This window comes from Lactuca sativa, chromosome 7 (genome assembly GCF_002870075.4).
Source record: "Lactuca sativa cultivar Salinas chromosome 7, Lsat_Salinas_v11, whole genome shotgun sequence".
NCBI lineage: Eukaryota > Viridiplantae > Streptophyta > Magnoliopsida > Asterales > Asteraceae > Lactuca > Lactuca sativa.
The window spans coordinates 171,056,664-171,079,136 of NC_056629.2; positions in this window are offsets into that span (position 1 = coordinate 171,056,664).

The window sequence follows — 22,473 nt, forward strand, 5'->3', positions numbered from 1 at the left end:
GTTTTAGCCTAAAACCACACCAAACTGCACCATACTCATTTATAATTTTATTACCATTTGTTGAAAACAAACATTAAAATAAGAACATAATCTCACCATTTTAACAACTCACCACCATTAAATTCATGACAAAAAAGCATTTATCTATCTTTCATAGATAGATAAAAGTTAAAAAGAGACAAACCACACAATTCGATCTTTCCTTCCTAAAAGGATTTTGATAATTTAATGCTAGATCCAAGCCCAGGATCACAGTGTCTTAAGCCCACTAAAACCATTTCCTTTTCAAATGACAAATTTCAAATTTAGAGAGGCCACAAAATTGTTAACAAAAAAGAGTTATCTGCCCATAGACTCAGTGCCTCACAACTCACTCATGAAATGAATTCAAATATATCAAATGTCGATTCAAAAATTATTATGATTATTCCTTTTATTAGGCCCAAAAGCGTCCCAAAATTTCCTTCCAAAGGCCCAAAATTTTATATCAATGTTCAATTCTTACTGTCCATGTTTGTGACTTCCATTTCCATCCTAATTTGGATTCATCGATTTCGCTTATTTTGGTTACACAAAGATTTGACGCTCAGATTATTAATCTTATAGAAAATATGTCATCATCAGATATCTAATCAACTCCTACAAATTTAGTATAAACTTATTTTGACATTTGAGATCAAATCAATACAGTTTACATGATTGTTACTGAAAATTTATGGTTCTTTACCTAAATCTTATCCATGCAATAAACAATTGTACATCAATATGATAATGTGAATTGGTTCTCTCTGTCAACTCTGCAAGAAAATGTAACAAAGGACAAACGTAATAAAGACAACTTTGTCTTTACTACTCCATGGTACGTGTAGAAACAGATACGAATTTAATTCAATTGTTTGTTGATGAATGTGTCAAGAAATTTATGCTTTTTGTAGTGTCCTTGAAGTTGAAAGGCACATGCAGAAACATAGTATTACAAGACTTTATGCTTTCTGTTCTTTTGGATTATGCCTTGTGAATTGAACCCTAACATGTATATCTACTTTTTTTTTTTTTTAAACTTTATATTAATGAAGTTTTCAAAAACAGTATTCGAGGATTTGACTATTCAAGACTTTGCTGGTCTTCGAGGATTTGACTATTCAATACTTGCTGCAAATCAGGTATGTGTATTTCGAGAGATTATATAAAAATCATGCATATACTTCTCACATATTCTAACAAAAAGTAAACAATCTTCACTACACAAGTTGTAAACCATATGCTCTTTGAAGAAGCATCCCATCACATGATCATTAGTACTGTTGCTAAATCCTAAAAGGGTAACATCAAAGAAGATATATGTTGTCAAATGATTTGTTTATTGAAGTATATCATTTACATGAGTTGATGCAAAGTGAAAAGAAGATTATTATATAACTACAACCATGAAGAAATCCTTAGACAAAATGTATAGAAAGATACACAAGTTAAAGAATAAACTAAACTAGTTTACTAAGCTATATTGTAGATAAAACGTATAACCGAATGACAGCAAAACAAACAGAATTTGCACCGCTCCATATCAGAGTTGCTTGTAGTGAGCATCTTAAACCGCACCAAAAAGTCGACGGGCTTGCAAGGTCAAGAAAACTCGAACAACCTTTATGAAGTTAGAAACCAGAAAAAGAAAACGTAAGAAGAATAAGCTCAGGAGGGGTAGCACCAGGATTGTTATCAAAATGTGGTTTTTTGTTGATTGGCCATGAGTAAGAGAAATAAGGTTGGATGATTAGCCATGGCTAGGACCCAAAGAGTGTATGGGTTTGAGGAAAGGGTTTTTAGGGTTGAATCCATGTAGTGTGTGTGAATGGAAGATGAGTGTAAGGAGTTTATATATAGGTGGGGTGGGTGGTTAAAAGGGGTTGGGTATAATTGGGTGTATGGTAATAAAAGAGGTTATTGATGTGTCATTTTCTACATATAAAGACAAGGGACAGGAAGCATAATGAGAGTTTGTTTTCTTGGTTTTGGGGAATTTGGTACCACAAATTTATTTGGCTTTGACTTTTCTTCGACTACCCCACTCTCTCTATCTCCATACAATTTCTTTTTTGAAGTGCTCAAATATCAATAAATAGAGGAAGAGTAAATTAGACTCCTTTTGCGGAAAATACGGATTATTAGTCCTAATTATATGACAAAAATGGTTAATTTAAAAGTGTAGAATGACCTAATAGATGATGTCCTGTGGGCTATGAATCAGCTTGTACTTAGTTTATTGGCTAGTATTTGTTCCTTATATTTATAAATTTATAAATAGTTCATACTTAAAATTCACTACAAAACTTTATTAGAAAATAAGAGTAACTTACAGAAATGGTCCTTCAGTTTTAGGCAAATTCACAGTTTTTGTCCAAATTAAAAAAAAAATAGATTAACACATCATTGTGGTTTCCAAAAATTGCATTGTTGGTCTTTTTAGCTAAGTATGTCCAAGGCCAACCGTTAAATCAGTGTAAAATGACCAATTTACTCATTTTATTTTACTATTTTTTATTTGATGTTCACAAATATAAATGAGCACATCACCTTACTGTTGAGTTGTGGAACCTTATTTTCTCTTGATCTCATTGTCACTATGGAGGCTAAGCTTAAGGTCTCGCTCTTGAAAGAAATGGTGGGATTCAAAGCAAAAGGAGTCATTGAGCGTAGGGTAGTGGTGGAGTTGTTGCAGGATAAGACTATAGGAATGTTGCGGAGTGGCCGCAAGGTAAGACTGCATAGTGGTGGAGTTGTTGCAGGATAGTGGAGTTGCATAGTGGCCGTAAGGTAAGAGTGCATAGTGGTGGAGTTGCTGAATGAAATGGCAGGATTCATTGTGTCACACCCCCGAACCAGACGGCGGAAACGTCCGAGGGCTGTCGTGACTTAATTGAATACCATAACATTGAATATATATGAAACATAACATCATTCATCACCATGCATTAATATAGTACAACTGATAAAGTTTACACTGAGTACATTGTTTTAGCATTACATTCCCAAAAATAAATTGTTCGGTTCATAGATAAACAAACTGCAAGCCATCACTGAGTATATTTTTCCTTCGGTTCACTTGTTACCTGAAAATACAAGTATTTTGAAAATCGTCAACATATGAAATGTTGGTGAGTTCATAAGCGGTATTTGAAAAGCAACGTTTTGTATTGTTTTGAAAAAAAAAACTACCAGAAAATCCGATATTTTCTGAAAAGAGTTTATGAAAAAGTTTGTGAAGATCCATAAGTACGCTTGTTTGTTTCTATAATTGTAAAAATTGTTCATTAAACTTGTGTACATTTCGAAAACTGTATGTATTGAAAAACTCTAGGAAAACCCGATGTTTTCCTAACACTTTGAATTCCATGTAGTTGTAGAACCATCGCGGCGTGTGAAGTCATTGATTCCAGGCGACGTCGGATAATTGCGCATGGTGAATTGCTATAAACACGTGTTACACAAACGACCAGTTTACAACTATACTAACGATCCCGTAGGCGTCGTCCGTACTATTCACGCAATCCAACCGCCCTGACTTCTTGTAGTCCCACATCCGAAGAGAAAGAGGGCACGAGACCTCTATAACTCCGTTAGTCGATTGGGGATAAAAAGAGTGCGAAGGGCCCTTGACCCGACTCACATTTGAATAACCGACTTTACTAGCAATACCAAAAGACCCTTGGGGACCAATAGTATAAAAGCCATTGAAAGTCCTTTTACGTTGTGTTGGATCATGTAAGACTCAACAACTCGTAAGGTTGAAGTCTTCGGGCCTAAAGATCAAGTCATTGGGCTAGCTAGGCCCAACAAACAAGATTTTACACTTTTGGGCCCAAAGGTGGTGCGTCGACGTCTGTGCACTCTCACGTGTGTAATGATTTCCCAAATTTTCCGTGTATGAGTCGAGTTATCGTCGTGTTAGTAGTTTCGGGTTTGTTATTGATTCGAGACCGAATCAATTCGTTTGATAACGATTTTTGGTGTTGTGTAATATAATTCGTCGGTAGTCGTAGTGCCAGTGTTTGTTCACAACGGATGTATTGAATTAACATTGCAACTTTTCTGTTACAGCCCCTCTTTTTGTTGTAAATTTACTTTTTCAACCCTTTAAATAAATAAATTTCCGGTTTAGTCCCTAAACCATTTTTCTTGACATTTTAACACCAAAACTTACTGAAATTGATATTTTTCAGCCTATTTTTAGTTGAAAACAGTTTTAGTCCCTGAAAATACAGTTTTCTCGGTTATAACCCCTCTTTTCGCAATTTTTACACTTTTGGCCCAAATTGGAAAATTTTTGCAACTTTGGTCCTTTTTAATTATGAAAAGCATTTTTAACCTTTGAAAAGGACTTATAACACTAATAGTCCACTGTTTTACCGAAAAACACAGTTTCAGTCCTCCAACATAGAAAATTTCGCATATTGGGCCCTATTGGGCCGAAAATGTCATTTTTAGCCCATTAAGCTTGAAATTTATATTTTTAATCCTCCAAATGAGTATATTTCCAGAAAATTTTTTATTGAAACTGTTTTGACTCCTCTCATCCATCAGAATTCGTAATATGTCAATTTGGGCCCTTTAACTTTATATTTTTAACATTTTGTGTCCAAAAATTGAGTTTTTAGCCCAAAGAAGATGTTATCAAGTCACTTAGCCATTTTTCTTGGAATACTTTGTATGTAATAATATAATTTATGCTAATATCATTTAACATAAAATATATCTCGATTTTTAGGAGTTTATGGCTAGATCCAACATCATAATCACACAAAAACACACATTTAAGCATAGAAATCATACAAGACATACAAAACACATATAGATCTACACTTTCACTTGTATTCCCCCCCCCCCCCCCCCCACAAAACTTATAAAACAGAAAATAGGGAGTATGAAGCTCACCTTAGGGTGTGGTTTCGGTTTTTGAAGAAAAGATGGAAGAAAGCTTGGTGATTTTTGGCCTTAGCACCCTTTTCTTGAAGATCTCGAGTTTGAGGGGTTCTAAGACACAAGTTTATGATTTCATGAGAGTTAAGAAGAGATTTTTGGATATAAGAAGAAGTCCAAAGTATGGTTCCAAGCATTAACTTACCTAGATAATGATTTCAGTGAAGAATTCTCCTTGTGAAGCTCTTGATTCTCGAAATTTTTGAAGGGGGAGGGAGGAATGCTCTTCAAGACTTAGAGAGATTGGAATTGAGTTTTTGTGATGTGTGTGTGTGTATCCTCGACCGAGAGTGAGAGGGGAGGGAAGAAGAGTGACTTTGAGGTTGACATGTACATGGAGAAATGGGATTGCATGGAGGTTTGGAGTGTAATGCATGGATATCCATGAGGTATTATTGATGTGGCATGATGAAGTCAACTCTTCATCTTTGTCTTGGGCTTTTGGGCCGAAATTAAAAAAGAAAGGAGGGTTTTGGGCTTTAATGCCCTTAAGCCCATTGTTAGAGTTAAGTTGGATGATTGTAAGATACAAGCGTGATTTTTATATCTTGTTGGGCTAGTTTAGGTTAATTATGGTTCACAATATTTAATTTATTTCATGCTAGGCCCAATATGGCCCAAAATGTTGAAATAAGTGAATGTGGGTCCAATTAGAGCCCATTAAAGGTTCTAAGCCCATGATAGTCAAATTTGAAGCTTGTTGGTCCATTGAGTCCAATAAGGAAGTCCTAGTCCAAAATGGACCTAACAAGAACTTCTAGGATTTCCAATTGCTTGATGACTATTTGTAGTATTTGTATGATGTATTTGATTGAAGTTTTTGATGTCATAATAATAGGTATCACACATGCTCTTAAGTTTTTGATTCAACATTTTACTTAAGTATAGTGATTACAAGACACAAAATTTCTAGTTGTGACACATTGAGCGTAGGGTAGTGGTGGAGTTTCTGTAGGATAAGACTGCAAGACTGTTGTGGAGTGCCGTAAAGTAAGACTGCATAGTGGTGGAGTTGCTACAAGATTAGATTGTAGGCATTGTTGCGGAGTGGCCGCAAGCTAAGACTGCATGGGAAATGCGGAGTAGCTGCAGGCTAAGAATGCATGTTAACATTATAGTATAAGCACTACGGTGTATGGTTGTGGTGTAGGCGATTGTATATAAGTTATTGCGGTGTTTGGCTGCAATGCTCTGATAATGGGACATATGTGAAATCGGCCTTTCTTAGACTCAATCCACAACATGTTTTAAGTTAACTTGTCTCTATCAATATATCAATATAGCCCCCTTGTATGAATGTAAACCTAATGTAAATAGTGTGATGACCACATACACAAAATGTCATTTCAATAAGAATATAATCTACTACCATGATTGTTTTATGTCCAAGAGGTTCATATCATAGCGGATCAACCACATATACGAAAAGTCATTTGAAGAAAGAAAATACATTAGATGAAGGTGGAAGAATATGAGAAAAACCCACACTTGTTTCCTTTTATATTGACCGTACCGAATTGGAAATGATCAAAATACCCTCATATGCAAGTCATATGAGAAGGGTTTAACAGGTGTGGGGTGACCGACGTTCATGCAAGGGACTATAGGTGTTACAAAAATTTGAAATAGCGACGAAATGTGCACAAAAGAAATTTTGTGGACATAAGTTGATATTTTTGGAAACTACATAGATGAAATATATATATCTTACTCTTAAAATTTAGACAAAAAATACCAACAATTTAACCAATCTATTTATATATGTAAACACATATAGTTGTAGTTTATCAAGATATGTTTATGATTTTGATTTGCTTTATAATTTTAAATAAACATATAAAGCTCAAAGAAAAATAAGTAGTAAAAAAAGCATATATAGAATTTTAACGTCTTAAAAAAAATATTTTATGATACGTTATATGGTTTTGATTTTCTTTATTCATTAGCTAGTATCAATGAAAATTAAGTAATACAAAACTAAAAAGAAATAAACATCGAATTTTAACATATATATATATATATATATATATATATATATATATATATATATATATATATATATATATATATATATATATATATATATATATATATATATATATATATATATATATATATATATATATATATATATATAATATTTAGAGGACATTGAAACATATAGACGTGCAAATTAGTTTGCTGGTAGCTGAAACTTAAACTTCTCTATCTTTATTTAGTTTTATATATTATGATTTGGCAATGTTGATTCACAAAAAAGTTATCACATCATTTTAAACCCCACATAAACATATAAAATATATTTAACTCATTTATACAAAACAAAAACAAAATAACATATCTCCTTACTCCTATAGTTCTTCATATATATATATATATATATATATATATATATATATATATATATATATATATATATATATATATATATATATATATATATATTATTAATATATTAGAATGAAGGGTATCTCTCGTCCCATATCATTCAATCCACTTGCCACATCAGTTTTATATCGATTTTCTTTCGCAACCTACAACATATGTAAACTCATATTTCCCAACTCACACAGCCTACTCAATTAAAAAGATATGAAACTATAGACAATGCAAATAAACAAACACAATATACAAGGATACAATATATATGTCATATGTGAAAAAGATACATTGGACCATGTAACCTGCTGAATGTTGCAAGGTATCCAGATTCCTCCAACGTTTAAAAAAATATACGCCAATCCACCCTTATTGACATAAAGATACGATGATACGATGATCTTCTCTACATGTTAACATCGATTTTTAATTTCAATAACTTATGGAGTGAGAATCTGACCAAACCACAAGGACCATAACTGTAATTTACTCTTGTATTTATTAAGTCTTGTTAATGAAATGTGGCCCATGAAGAAAACCTGGAGGTAATGTTTTTGGATATTTGAAATTGATTTAATTGCGTAATATTTAGAAAAAGAAAAAGTGGTCCCTTCCATTGGCACTCGATTGCTCTCCAGAAAACAAAACTGACAAGAGGGGTGAAAAGGGAAATTCAGAGGTGCATTCTCTCGTTTCCTGACAAAATTCTGATTGCACATTGACTACCCTTAACCAATTGCCATCGACTACTAATCAATGAATATGTTTTTAGAATAATTATAAAAATACCAAATGAATATTTGAGAATATAAGTAAATGAATATAAATTAGAGAAAATTATAAATATAGTAAAATTATTAAGTGATTTAGTAAAAGTTAGTTAAAAATCAGTTCATATAAATCGCATGCCATTAGATTCACTTACGATTTGAACCTCTCCAACAGCGATTTGGACCGATTTTTGGCTCATCTCAGCCTAATTGTGCACGGGTATAGAAAACTAGATTTTTTTTTTCATTTTTTCTTATAATTGTAGATAGGTAAAAGTCACCTATAATTTTCTTTTAAACTTTTTTTTTTCTTTTATATGTTTTTCAATAAAATCAGTTTGATTATGATTTTGTATGTTTTTCTGATATGTTTACCTATAATTTCGTTGTTAGTGTGCATATATAAAATATAGATAAAAATAGAATATTAGTGTTTTTTATATTTTTTCTTCAATTACATTTTTTACAAAACAGTATGAGTCATATTTTATTGCGGTTATAACGAAGTTGGAAATAATTGGTTATCAACTAAGATATGTTTGGTCACCAAGATTTAGAGAATGTTGAACTTTGGTGTGAGATTTTTGAAAAAAAAAATTATTTGGTAAAAAGTAAGATTGATTTGTTAGATAAGTCCAATATTTGTCTTGTTTTTATAACATCCTGAAATTCAATATTTTATAGTTATAGTTATTGATGGTGATGTTAGACACTTGATTGATGTAATTAAAGAGATTGAAAAAACCTATGAATGTGTATGTAGTGGTTGTTAAAGGTGATGATGCTAATGAAGACGATGATAGAGGAAAACCATTTGCTAAAAACATATCTAGCAGAAAAGGGAGCAACAACCCAATACATACATTTATTACTCCTAATGTACCTTAGTTTCATAGTGTTGATGCAAATGAAAATGTGTTGCAGTCACTGATTCACTATGTGGATTTTAAAAATTTTAAGTATGTTGGTGAGGATGATGTGGGTGCACATGATAATACTAAACACCAACAACAAGTCCAACTTAATGAGGCCTGTAAAGTAGGTGAAACTGAAAACCAAGAAGAAGTCCCATTTTTAAATGATGTCAATCTAGTTGCTTACGAAGATCCGATATAATTTCGTTTAGATATACCCGACCTAGAAAGTAATGATAGTGGAGAAAAGTCGGATGATGAACCTATACATAGGTTTTCAGATACCTTATTGTATGGTATGCCCCCTTTTATCGTCATGTCTAGGCCTTGTTAAATTCATGACTGTCACAGAGCCAGACCCTAGTTAAAAGATCAAAGTTCCACAAATGTTCTCAAACAAATAAGCTCTTAAAGTGGCTATTAGAGAAAATGCCTTGAGGGAGGTTTTCAATTAAGACAACCACTTTGACCAAAGGAAGGTTTGAGTTGTTTGTTATGAGAAAAAAATGTTCTTAGTTGATTAAGGTAAAGAAAATCAAATCATGTAATGGACTTTTCCAAGTCACAAAAATTGTTGACAAACACACATGTTCTTCAACATAGTTTCACCCGAAGCATTGACAAGCAAACAAAAGAGTGTCTAGCCACTTGATTGCTAAGGTTATTATTGGAAATTATAGTAAAACCTATCAGAGAAATGACAACGTTAGGGATATGAATTCAAAGTGCAAAATCTGATATTACATACCAATAAGATTGCCGGGCTATGCAACATGCACTCACATTGTAAACAATCCAGATCTGATTATTTAAGATGCATTCTATCTAAGTTGGTACTGAGAAAAACTAACAAGCTTAGTATAATCTATTTTACCTAAACTAGTTAACCAAAACAAGCTCTTTGAATTAACCCTAACTTTCTACTGTCTAATCAAACAAGCTCTTAATTAAGATCAGAAAAAGTTGCATTAAGTTCTTTGTAAAATTCCCAGCAAAATCCAATACTTCTCATAGGCTCGGGAGCGTAAAGATATGATTTTTACAGTATATAATAAAGTTAAATCCCAAACACGAAACTAATTTATTACTTGTTACATATTACCAATTGAGAAGAGTAATTGCGTATTCTATAATTGATTAACTGGAATGATAAAACCCTAGCTAGGTGATCAGATTTACAAGAATCAAAATCAAATATTCATTAAGAACAAAACTGAAGAATCTAGATAGAAGCACAAATCAAAAACCAGATCTAATGATCAATCACATGAAAAGTACTCATCTTTGCAGAACTGAAAACTAAGGTTTTAGCCAGACATGGCTAAAATCTGATAAAAACAAATGAAAAGAGACATCAAACAACTAATCTTACTAATCTACTTGAAGGAGACAATCCACAGTCTTCAGATCTTCAAAAATCATTTAAATAGGAGAAGAAATTCCTCCAAAATAATATTTTCGTCATCTGGTACCTCTGGAATCGCCAACATAGGTTACTGGAAGGTTATGAGGATCTATTTATACATCTAGCAGCAAAAACGACGCGCATGCGATTGCATATAGACAACCTACGATCGCATGTATTACCGAAAACGTGTCACATGCCTTTTAAATGAAGTATAAAACCATTTCGAGAAATTTTGGCCAACCTGCGATCGCATGGGCACAACCTGCAATCGCATGTTTTGAATTTTCACTCCTGGATGAAATTTTGGCACAAAAAAACGTCGAAGACAAGCTGCGACCAAAGTTACAATCGCATAAAGACCCCATGCGATCGCATGAACCATATTTGCGATCACATGTTTTGCCTATGACGTCCGAAATATGGCAGAATTTTGGGATCTGATACTTGTACATCAACTGGGAAAAACTCATGATCTTTATTAAATAACTCAAATTTTAGATTTTTGAGCCTTTTTCTTTTTCCGTCTTCTTGACAGAACCTAACTTCTTCTTTTTTTGAATTTTCTTTTTCAGCTTCGTGTTAGAAATCACCTTTTTCTTATCCTCCCCAAGCTTATCTTTTTTTATCAACTTTGTACCAACTCCTCCAGCAGAAATCACATTCTCTTTCACCTCCCTATGTTTATCTCGTTTCAGCTCCTTTGATGTATCATCACATAATTTTCTGTCTAAAAATAACCCCAAAAGCATTAGAAAACTCACAGCAGTCCTTAGACGAAGGACTGCCGGTTCCCAAAAAATTAATAAAAGCATTATAAGAAGGAAAACCATCATCATTCATTTTAAAGTTAACTACTTCCTCGTCAAACTCCATTGAAATTGTGCCATTAAAAGCATCTATTATTGTTTTTGAAGTTTTCATAAATGGTCTTCCTAAAATAATTGAGTTTGTATCTGAAGTGTCCAAGTTTCTCATGTCTAATATATAAAACTAAGCAGGAAAAATAAGCTCACCCACTTGGACAAGAACATCCTCAAGCACATCTTTTGGGTGTACTGTCGAGTGGTCAGTCAACTGCATAATTGTCTCGGTCTTTTGTAAAGTTCTCATTTATAATTTTTCAAAAACACAATAGGGAAGGACATTGACTGAAGCTCCTAAATTAGACCTGACAATGGGGCGGGTTTGGAGCGAATCAACCTTGATCCATGTCACACCCCCAAACCGGAACGGCGGAAACGTTCAGGGGCAGATGACTTCATGTAGTACCGTAACAATTATTTACATAGTAAAGAAAGCAATATAACCATCATATATATAATTGAAAGTTTACATTTGATAAAAGCTACATGTTCAAAACCAATTACAATATGATGCCAAAATATGAAGTTAAACTGGAGACGCTGCGTCCCTTCTTCAAAAGCTGTTTGTTACCTGTTATTACTGAATCCCTGGGACATACAAGTAGTTTTGAAAGAGTAGATCAACATTTAAGCAGGTGAGTTTCATAAGTATTAAATGAAAATATTTGTATGAACTAAAATGAAATGGTTTGTTTTTGTTTGTTTCTTCCTAGAAAATCCCATATTTTCTACTGATATAAATGTAGCCTTCTATCAAGACCAATTTTTGTTTCTAGAAAGTTATGTTTTTCCGTATGTGGGAGGCAGTTTAGAAGTTCCAAAACTACAACACAAGAATGTTTTTCATGCCTATACCTATTATAGTGTTTCTAGTATGTAAAAGTTCGTGATGTTCTCGTAAAACTATACCTATTATAGTTTTCTAAAAGTGTGTCTCGTTTGTATAGTAAACCCTAGTGAAATGCTCACTTGTTATGAAAGTATAACTTTTGTAGTGCCAAAAATGGACACATATACATACAGTACAACCAGAGTGATTGATTTATATATATATATATATATATATATATATATATATATATATATATATATATATATATATATATATATATATATATATATATATATATATAACAACATTTTTCGTTTCAAAAGACAAGATGTTATCGTGATATATTTTGCATACGAAAGTTTTCCTAATATAGTTATAAATCACATATGATTCCATTGATAAAGAGTGTATAATGATACTTTATATAACACACGATAATAATCGTGTGTTTTACTTGTATTCCCCCCTTAAAATCATATAAAAGCATTTATAAAACATTTAAAAGTGTGGATTATAGGGGTATGAACTCACTTGAAAGATCGGAGAAGGCGAGATGAAAACCGAGCAGAACTTTGACTCGAGAAAGCGGATTTTCTTGGGATTCTCGGGAATCTCGGGAGCACAAACGACCTTCGGGACTTGGGCAAGGAAACCGGAGCTTCGGGATATCACGTGCACGGAAAACGAGGCAATAACACAAGTAAGATTAGAGGAATTGGCCCTTTTCTTCGGAACCCTCGCATCCCTTTTATAGGGGCTGGGAACCGCCTCGGTATGCTGGGCGTACGCGGTTACGCTGGGCGTACGCATGCGTCATGCGTGACCGCATCCTCGACTGCTTTGGAACTTCGGATGGGACGGGGCATAGCCTCGCATAGGGGCGACGTGGACGATCCGAGGCCTAGACCTCGAGTACGCTGGGCGTAACTCGGATCGGCCTGGTGACTCCTCCTTCGGATAATACCGAAATTTTGATTTAAAATTTATATTTTTATTATTTAATAAACTTCAAAAATTCATATCTTCTTCATAGAAACTCCGTTTTATATGTTTTTTTATATCCACGCGTAGGTGAGACTACGCTCTACAACTTTCGTTTAGACTCCATCGGCAAATTTTGAAATTATTTTTATTATTTATTTTTAAAAGGTCGTGGTAAGAAAATTTCATTAGAAATTCATAACTTCATTATCCGACGTCTGTTTTTGCCATACTTTTTACCGTTGAAAAACCATTGTCGAGACCTTCGATTCTCATTTAGGTCATTCCGGCCAAAAGTCGCTCGATCTCCGTTTCGAGTTTTTAGCTGTCTGTCGCTAAGCCGAACTTGGAAAATAATAACTTCCTTATATGAAGTGAGATTTGGGCGTTCTTTTTACGTACGATCACGGTTTAATGACATCTAACATAGTAGGTAATTAATTAGAGACTTTTGGACATTTTATTTTCGAAGTTAATTTCATTATATCAAAAGTGGTTACAATACTTGACTTTTTAGGTGATTACATAGAATTGAAATATCAGGTTGTCACATCATCCCCACGTTAGAGGGAATTTCGTCCCGAAATTTAAAGTAAGAAAGATACTTGGAAATCAGAGAAAAAGATGAGGGTACTTTTGTTTTATCTGAACTTCGCGTTCCCATGTGAATTCAGGTCCTCGCTTGGCGTTCCAGCGAACCTTCACGATGGGTATGCGACTTTGTTTCGTTTGTTTGACCTCTCGGTCCATGAGTTCTACCGGTTCTTCCACAAAGTTGAGGCTCTCGTTGATCTCGATCTCGTCGAGTGGAATAACAAGAGTCTCATCGGACAGACACTTTTTCAAGTTCAAGACGTGGAAGGTTGGATGTATGTTACTAAGTTCATGTGGTAGAGTGAGTTTGTAAGCTATAGGGCCGATTCTGGCGAGAATCTCGAAAGGCCCTACGTATCTGGGATTTAGCTGTCCACGCTTTCCAAAGCGTATCAAGCCTTTCCAAGGTGAGACCTTCAATAAAACGCGGTCTCCTACCTGGAATTCTAAAGGTTTCCTCCTTTGGTCAGCGTAGCTTTTCTGTTGGTCTCTAGAGGCTTTTAACCGGTCACGAATCTGAACAATCTTCTCTGTCGTTTCTCGTATGATTTTCGGACCGGTGAGAGCGCTTTCAGGAACTCGTCCATTAGTTAACTGTGTGTCGCCAACTTCAGCCCATCACAGAGGGGACCTGCACTTACGGATATAGAGGGCTTCAAATGGAGCAGCCTTTATGCTCGTATGATAACTATTGTTGTATGAAAATTCGACAAGGGGTAAATGGATATCCAATGCCTTTCCAAAGTCAATCACACAGGCTCTCAGCATATCTTCCAAAGTTTGTATCGTTCTCTCACTTGCCCGTCTGTTTGTGGATGGTAGGCTGTAATCATGTCCAACCTAGTCCCCAAGAAATTTTGTAGTGACTGCCAGAACCTTGAAGTGAATCTACTATCTCTATCGGAGATAATGGATATTGGAACACCATGCAGTCATACTATTTCCCTTATGTAAGTTCTTATAAGCCTTTCCATCTTGTCAGTCTCCTTGATTGGTAGAAATTGCGCGGATTTGTTCAATCTGTCGACGATGACCCATATGGTATCGAGTCCACCCATTGTCTTGGGCAACTTGGTTATGAAGTCCATAGTAATTCGTTCCCATTTCCATTCCGGTATCTCCGGTTGTTGTAGTAATCCTGAAGGTTTCTGATACTCGACCTTAACCTTAGCGCAAGTAAGGCATTTACTTATGAAGGTAGCAATTTTTGCTTTCATGTTAGGCCACCAGTACAGTTTCTTAAGATCCAGATACATTTTATCGGAACCTGGGTGAATGGAATATCTCATGTTGTGTGCTTCGGTCATGACCACGTCTCTGAAGCCACCATGTTTCGGTGTCCAGATACGGTCCATGAGATAATATGCTCCGCCACCCTTGATTTCTAGATTCTTTTCCATTCCTCTTAGGGATTCACCAGTTACATTTTCAGGTTGCAAAGCTTCCAGTTTTTCCTCCTTAATTTGTGTGGATAAGTGGGAATGGATAATTATTGTCAGAGATTTGACTCTCCGACCAGTGTATTCTTTTCGACTGAGGGCGTCAGCTACTACATCGGCCTTGCCAGGATGATAATGAATTTCGCATTCGTAGTCATTAAGTAGCTCGACCCATCTTCGTTGTCGCATGTTGAGCTCCTTCTGATTGAAAATGTGTTGAAGGCTCTTGTGGTCGGTGAAAATAGTACTCTTTGTTCCGTATAGGTAGTGTCTCCAGATCTTCAGAGCAAATACTACTGCTCCTAACTCAAGATCGTGTGTTGTATAGTTTACATCATGTATCTTAAGCTGACTGGAGGCATAGGCAATAACCTTCCCTCTTTGCATAAGAACACAACCAAGTCCTTGATTTGATGCATCGCAATACACTACGAAATCTTCTATCCCTTCGGGGAGAGATAGTATCGGTGCGGTGCACAAGGCCTGTTTCAGTGTTTGGAACGCCTTCTCTTGTTTTGCTTCCCAGTCAAAGGCCACGCCTTTCTGGGTTAATGTAGTAAGAGGTTTCGCAATGCTAGAGAAGTTCTTTATGAATCTGCGATAGTAGCCAGCGAGACCTAGAAATTGACGAATTTTTGTAGGCGTCTTTGTTGTCGACCAGTTCTTAATGGCCTTACTTTTGGAGGGGTCCACGTGTATCCCCTTTTCGCTAACAACGTGGCCCAAAAATTCGACTCTTCGAATCCAAAATTCGTATTTAGACAACTTCACATAGAGCTTCTCCGATCGTAATGTTTCTAAGACTTTTCGTAGGTGCTGACTATGCTCTTCCTTACTTCGGGAGTAGATAAGTATATCATCGATGAAGACGATGAAGAACTGATCCAAGTAAGGACGACACACCCTATTCATTAGGTCCATGAATACCACTGGTGCGTTGGTTAATCCGAACGACATCACTACAAATTCGTACTGTCCATAACGAGTTCGGAAGGCTGTCTTGGGAATATCCTCCTCTAGTACTCGTAATTGGTGATATATGGATCGTAGATCTATCTGCGAGAAGTAGTTTGCTCCTTAAAGCTAATCAAATAGGTCGTCAATGCGGGGCAAAGGGTAACGATTTTTGACGGTAAGCTTATTCAGTTCTCTGTAGTCAATGCACATACGAAAGGATCTGTCTTTCTTCTTTACAAACAAGACCGGTGCTCCCCAAGGTGAGAAGCTTGGTCTAATGAATCCTTTTTGATGGAGTTCGTTAAGCTGACTGGAAAGTTCTTGCATCTCTGCTGGTGCCAGACGATAAGGCGATTTTGCTACTGGGGTAGCCCCTGGAACTAAGTAGATTCTAAACTCGACTTGACGTTGCGGTGGTAATCCCGGTAGTTCTTCTGGAAAGATATTAGGAAAGTCGCGTACTTCTGGAATGCTCTTAATGTCCTTTACTTCCTGACTTTTATCGACGATGTGTGCAAGAAATGCATGATAATCCTTCCGCAAACACTTTCGAGCTTGGATGCACAAAATGATGTGAAGGTTTGTACTTGATTTGTCGCCGTAAATCACTAATGTTTCATCGTTAGGGAGATTAAGACGAACTGCTTTTTCAAATCACATGATGTCGGCGCGAAGAAGACTTAACCAATCCATGCCGACTATGACGTCGAAACTTTTAATTTGGACCGGCATGAGGTTGATTGGGAAAGAATGACCGTCTAAAGTTAATGTACAACTCATGTATATGCAGTTAGTGTTTTACGTTTTTCCGTTTTTCCGTTTGCCATTTCTACAGTGAATGATTTTTCTAACATGCTAGGTTTATGTTTAAGTAAGTGAATAAAGTTTTGGCTCACGAAGCTTCTCTCTGCTCCACTATCGAATAGTATGCATGCATATGAATTATCGAGAAGAAATGTACCAGCAACTACTGTAGGATCAGCTACTGCTTCTTCGTGGCCTATAGCCAAAATTCGTCCCACTCCGCCGGTATTCACTGCCTTCGGGCAGTTTCTTTTATAGTGGCCCACCTCGTCACGACCGTAGCAAGCTTGGCCTACACCAACGTCGGGAACTCGAGTGATCGTCTTTACGGGGGCCTTGCAGAAACGGACAGTGTGTCCCTTTCTGTTGCAGTTGGAGCACTGCATTTCCCGACAACGTCCATGGTGGTGGTAAGTGCATTTGGTGCACTTTGGAAGGTTACCCACATAAGGCTTTGTTGGGTAGAGATTTATAGGAACGGTAGTAGGTACAGTAGCATCATTCACTGTAACTAGTTGTTGTTTCTTCGAGGATTCTTGGGAAGACCCACCCTTCCCCTTATTCCATCCTATCTTCTTGTTATTGTTGTTGTTGTTTCCCTTTTGTGGTTCTGGTACAGAAATTGTTGAGTTCTGATGACTTCCGTGATCAATAAGAGATTGTGCCAGCTCTTTGGCACTTTCGAAAGTGTCAGGTTTTGAAGCTAACACGCTTGACTAAATTTGGGGCGACAGTCCCAAAATGTATCTCTCTATTTTCTTGCTCTCAGGAGCAATCATATATGGGCAAAGGATTGCCAGATCGTAGAATCTGTTGGTATAAGTTGCTATGTCGGTACCAATCATTCCAAGAGTCCAGAGTTCGTGCTCGAGTTTTTGAATCTCTCCTCGTGGACAGTACTCTCTCATCAGCACGATTTTTAAGCTCTCCCAGCTTATTGAATTCGCCACTATCAGAGTAAGTACCTTAACGTGGCCATTCCACCAAGTTAAAGCTCTATCAGTAAGCGTGTAAGTTGCAAACTTGACTTTGCTGTGCTCGGGACAGGAGCAGAATTCAAAGACTGATTCTGTCCTTTCGATCCACTGCTTCAAAATCATCACACCACCAGTTCCATTAAACATCCGGGGTTTGACATTCGTAAAGTCTTTATAGGTGCACTCTCGGGATTGCCCACGACTCTCGCCATGGTTGGAAGGAAGTGTGCCAATTTCCGAACCAGTAGTAACAAGGGTATTGATTTGTGACATGGCAGCCGCCACAGCTGCTGTGACTGCTGCTTGGAACATGGTAACATCAAATTAAGGAGGTGGAGGCGGTGGTGGTATAGGTTCTTCCCCACCGTTGTTTCGTCTCGGGTTTCTATGCGGAGGGATCCTTTAACTATAGGTTGAGAAGATAAAGATAAGAATTCCATAGCATAGAAAATGAATGTGTCTTATGAACTAAATCGCTATATTTCAACAACAGATGATAGTATGAGTCTCAAAGATAGAAGAATGAAAGTTATTCGTAAATCCGAATATATGAAACAAGCGTATGGTTTCTCCATAATATTTTGAGGATGGAACGAAATACTCAACGTAGTAATAATAGCGTGCCAATTATATTAATATAATAGTTGATACAACGATCACGAAAATTTGACCCCTATAAGGGTCTCCGGTTACAAAGTTTAAGAAAAATGAAACTTTTAGCTGAGGTCCTAACTTATAACAAAATTTGGGATTTTGGCAAGCACTACTTGCGACGTAGGTTGCGCTTGGAGCTTGACTCCGCATCCGATTGCTTTGATTCCATAAGACGCCTATCGAAGGCGGCTTGTTGTTCCCTCAATTTGGAGAGGGCTGTAATCATTTGCGCTTGGAATGCTTAGGTTTGGAGTTGGGCATTGTCCTGAGCTCTGTCCAGCCTACGGATGTCGGAAGTGTGAACCTGTACTTCCACGTTGACTTCCCGAATCCGGCTAGCTTGAACTACGGATTGGTAGGACTGGTTGGCTAGTTTGCCAACCATGACTGGGAGTACTCGATCGGCTGAACCTCCGCCGCGAACAACGTAGAAGTCTCGACACATGCCGTAGGGAGGGCGTAGACTTTGTTGTGGCTCCAATGGTGGAGGTGACTTCCCCAAACGGGAGTCGATCCTTGAAAGTTTCTTATGAAGACGGGAGGTTGTGCGGGTGGTGGGTTGATTACTTCCGTCTCTGAGTCGATACCGGAGTCCTCCTCTTCATCCAATTCTATGGGTTCTTCGTCCTCCTCGGGATCCTCTTCGATCCATCCCCCGTTGCCTTGGTTGGGATAGTAGGGGTCGCCGGGGTGATGAAATCCAACCATTTGACTGTACGAGAATAGGGTTATAAGAATCGAATAAAATTTGGAACATGTAAGACTAAACATGTAAGTTAAGCTATTTTATGTAGAAAATACTCCTATAGGATTTAAATTCGTGTGTTTGATCCTTGTGATGTTTTGGTAAGTTTCGACTTGTTGCTCACTACGAGCATTCCTCGATATACATTGGTCCGATCTCGGATAAATATAGTTGAACATGCTATATTTGGCCCAAATCTGATTACATATATCGAGTCTTAATCGTAGTGTCCAACTTGTCTAAATACTTGTTGTATAGTTATAATCATGAAAATATGTTGTTGTATGCATGTATTTGTACTTAAATGAACTAACAATTTAAGTTAAACGAAACGCGCCTTAGGCGTAAAACAAAAAAATGTTTTGTCAGAGGGTATTAGTCACTTAAGCATTTATAGTTTGTATATCTTATGTGGTTCGATATACTTAGTTCACTATAAACAATGCTCTAATACCAATCTGTCACACCCCCAAACCGGAACGGCGGAAACGTTCAGGGGCGGATGACTTCATGTAGTACCGTAACAATTGAATACATAGTAAAGAAAGCAATATAACCATCATATATATAATTGAAAGTTTACATTTGTTAAAAGCTACATGTTCAAAACCAATTACAATATGATGCCAAAATATGAAGTTAAAATGGCGACGCTGCGTCCCTTCTTCAAAAGCTATTTGTTACCTGTTATTACTAAATCCCTGAGACATACAAGTAGTTTTGAAAGAGTAGATCAGCATTTAAGCTGGTGAGTTTCATAAGTATTAAATGACAATATTTGTATGAACTAAAATGAAATGGTTTGTTTTTGTTTGTTTCTTCCTAGAAAATCCCATATTTTCTATTGATATAAATGTAGCCTTCTATGAAGACCAATGTTTGTTTCTAGAACGTTATGTTTTTTCCGTATGTGGGTGGCAGTTTAGAAGTTCGAAAACTACAACACAAGAATGTTTTTCATGCCTAAAGTAGTTAATTCATGTACGTGTAAAGTCGCCAAGACGTCTGAAAAAAAAACCCGTAATTCAATGTGTTTTTAATACTCCATGTGAGTTTTATAACCATGCTATTGACTGGAATTGCCTATACACAACGTTCTTCAAACGTGGGAATGTTCTGACGTTTGTCACCCCAAATGGTGTACTATAGCTAACAGTCAGGACGCGGGGTTGTCAATCCCGTATAGATCTATACACAAACACCATGCTCCCCCTCCAAGGGATTCTGGTATATAATACAGGACTTGAATTGTGTACTCGAACGTACGTGAAATTTAATGTCTCACAAAATTTAGTATAAAACAGATTTACGTATGAAAATGTTCGTTTGTTCTTGTATATGAATGTATCTCTTTGAAATAGTGTTTCTAGTATGTAAAAGTTCGTGATGTTCACGTAAAACTATACATATTATAGTTTTCTAAAAGTGTGTCTCGTTTGTATAGTAAACCCTAGTGAAATGCTCACTTGTTATGAAAGTATAACTTTTGTAGTGCCAAAAATGGACACATATACATACAGTACAACCAGAGTGATTGATTTATATATATATATATATATATATATATATATATATATATATATATATATATATATATATATATATATATATAACAACATTTTTCGTTTCGAAAGACAAGATGTTATCGTGATATATTTTGCATACGAAAGTTTTCCTAATATGGTTATAAATCACATATGATTCCATTGATAAAAAGTGTATAATGAAACTTTATATAACACACGATAATAATCGTGTGTTTTACTTGTATTCCCCCCCCCCCCCCCCCTTAAAAGCATATAAAAGCATTTATAAAACATTTAAAAGTGTGGATTATTGGGGTATGAACTCACTTGAAAGATCGGAGAAGGCGAGATGAAAACCGAGCAGAACTTCGACTCGAGAAAGCGGATTTTCTTGGGATTCTCAGGAATCTCGGGAGCACAAACGACCTTCGAGAGTTGGGCAAGGAAATCGGGGCTTCGGGATATCACGTGCACGGTAAACGAGGCAATAACACAAGAAAGATGAGAGGAATTGGCCCTTTTCTTCGGAACCCTCACATCCCTTTTATAGGGGTTGGGAACCGCCTCGGTACGTTGGGCGTACGCGGTTACGCTGGGCGTACGCGTGCGTCATGCGTGACCGCATCCTCGACTACTTCGGAACTTCGGATGGGACGGGGCATAGCCTCGCATAGGGGGGACATGGACGATCCAAGGCCTAGACCTCGGATCGTCTGTTGGGCGTACGAGTGTACGCTGGGCGTAACTCGGATCGGCCTGGTGACTCCTCCTTCGGATAATACCGAAATTTTGATTTAAAATTTATATTTTTATTATTTAATAAACTTCAAAAATTCATATCTTCTTCATACGAACTCCGTTTTCAACTTTCTTTATATCCACACGTAGGTGAGACTACGCGCTACAACTTTCGTTTAGACTCCATCGGCAAATTTTGAAATTATTTTTATTATTTATTTTTAAAAGGTCGCGGTAAGAAAATTTCGTTAGAAATTCATAACTTCATTATCCGACGTCTGTGCCAGACTTTTTACCGTTGAAAAACCATTGTCGAGACCTTCGATTCTCATTTAGGTCTTTCCGGCCAAAAGTCGCTCGATCTCCATTTCGAGTTTTTAGCTGTCTGTCGCTAAGCCAAACTTGGAAAAATCATAACTTCCTTATACGAAGTCATATTTTGGCGTTCTTTTTACGTACGATCATGGTTTAATGACATCTAACATAGTAGGTAATTAATTAGAGACTTTTGGACATTTTATTTTTGAAGTTAATTTCATTATATCAAAAGTGGTTACAATACTTGACTATTTAGGTCATTACATAGACTTGAAATATCGGGTTGTCACAATCCAAACCCTTTTAACAAATTTCAAAATCCGATCCAAACCGTAATCCGCAGGGTTTTGAATAATCAAACTCATACCCTTATCCACCGAATCAGCAGATATCCAAACCCGCCCCATAACCCGTAGTTTTTTTTGAATAATCAAACACATTTTACTTAAATCATAAAATCACATTTATTAAATAAAACTAAGTTTTGATTTAGAAAACACATTATGTACTCGAGGGCTTTCTGTTGGAATTAAAATCATTATTTTAGTTACTTCCGATTGGTTTTTGACCGTGATTGCATTGATAGAAAATAGCAATTAC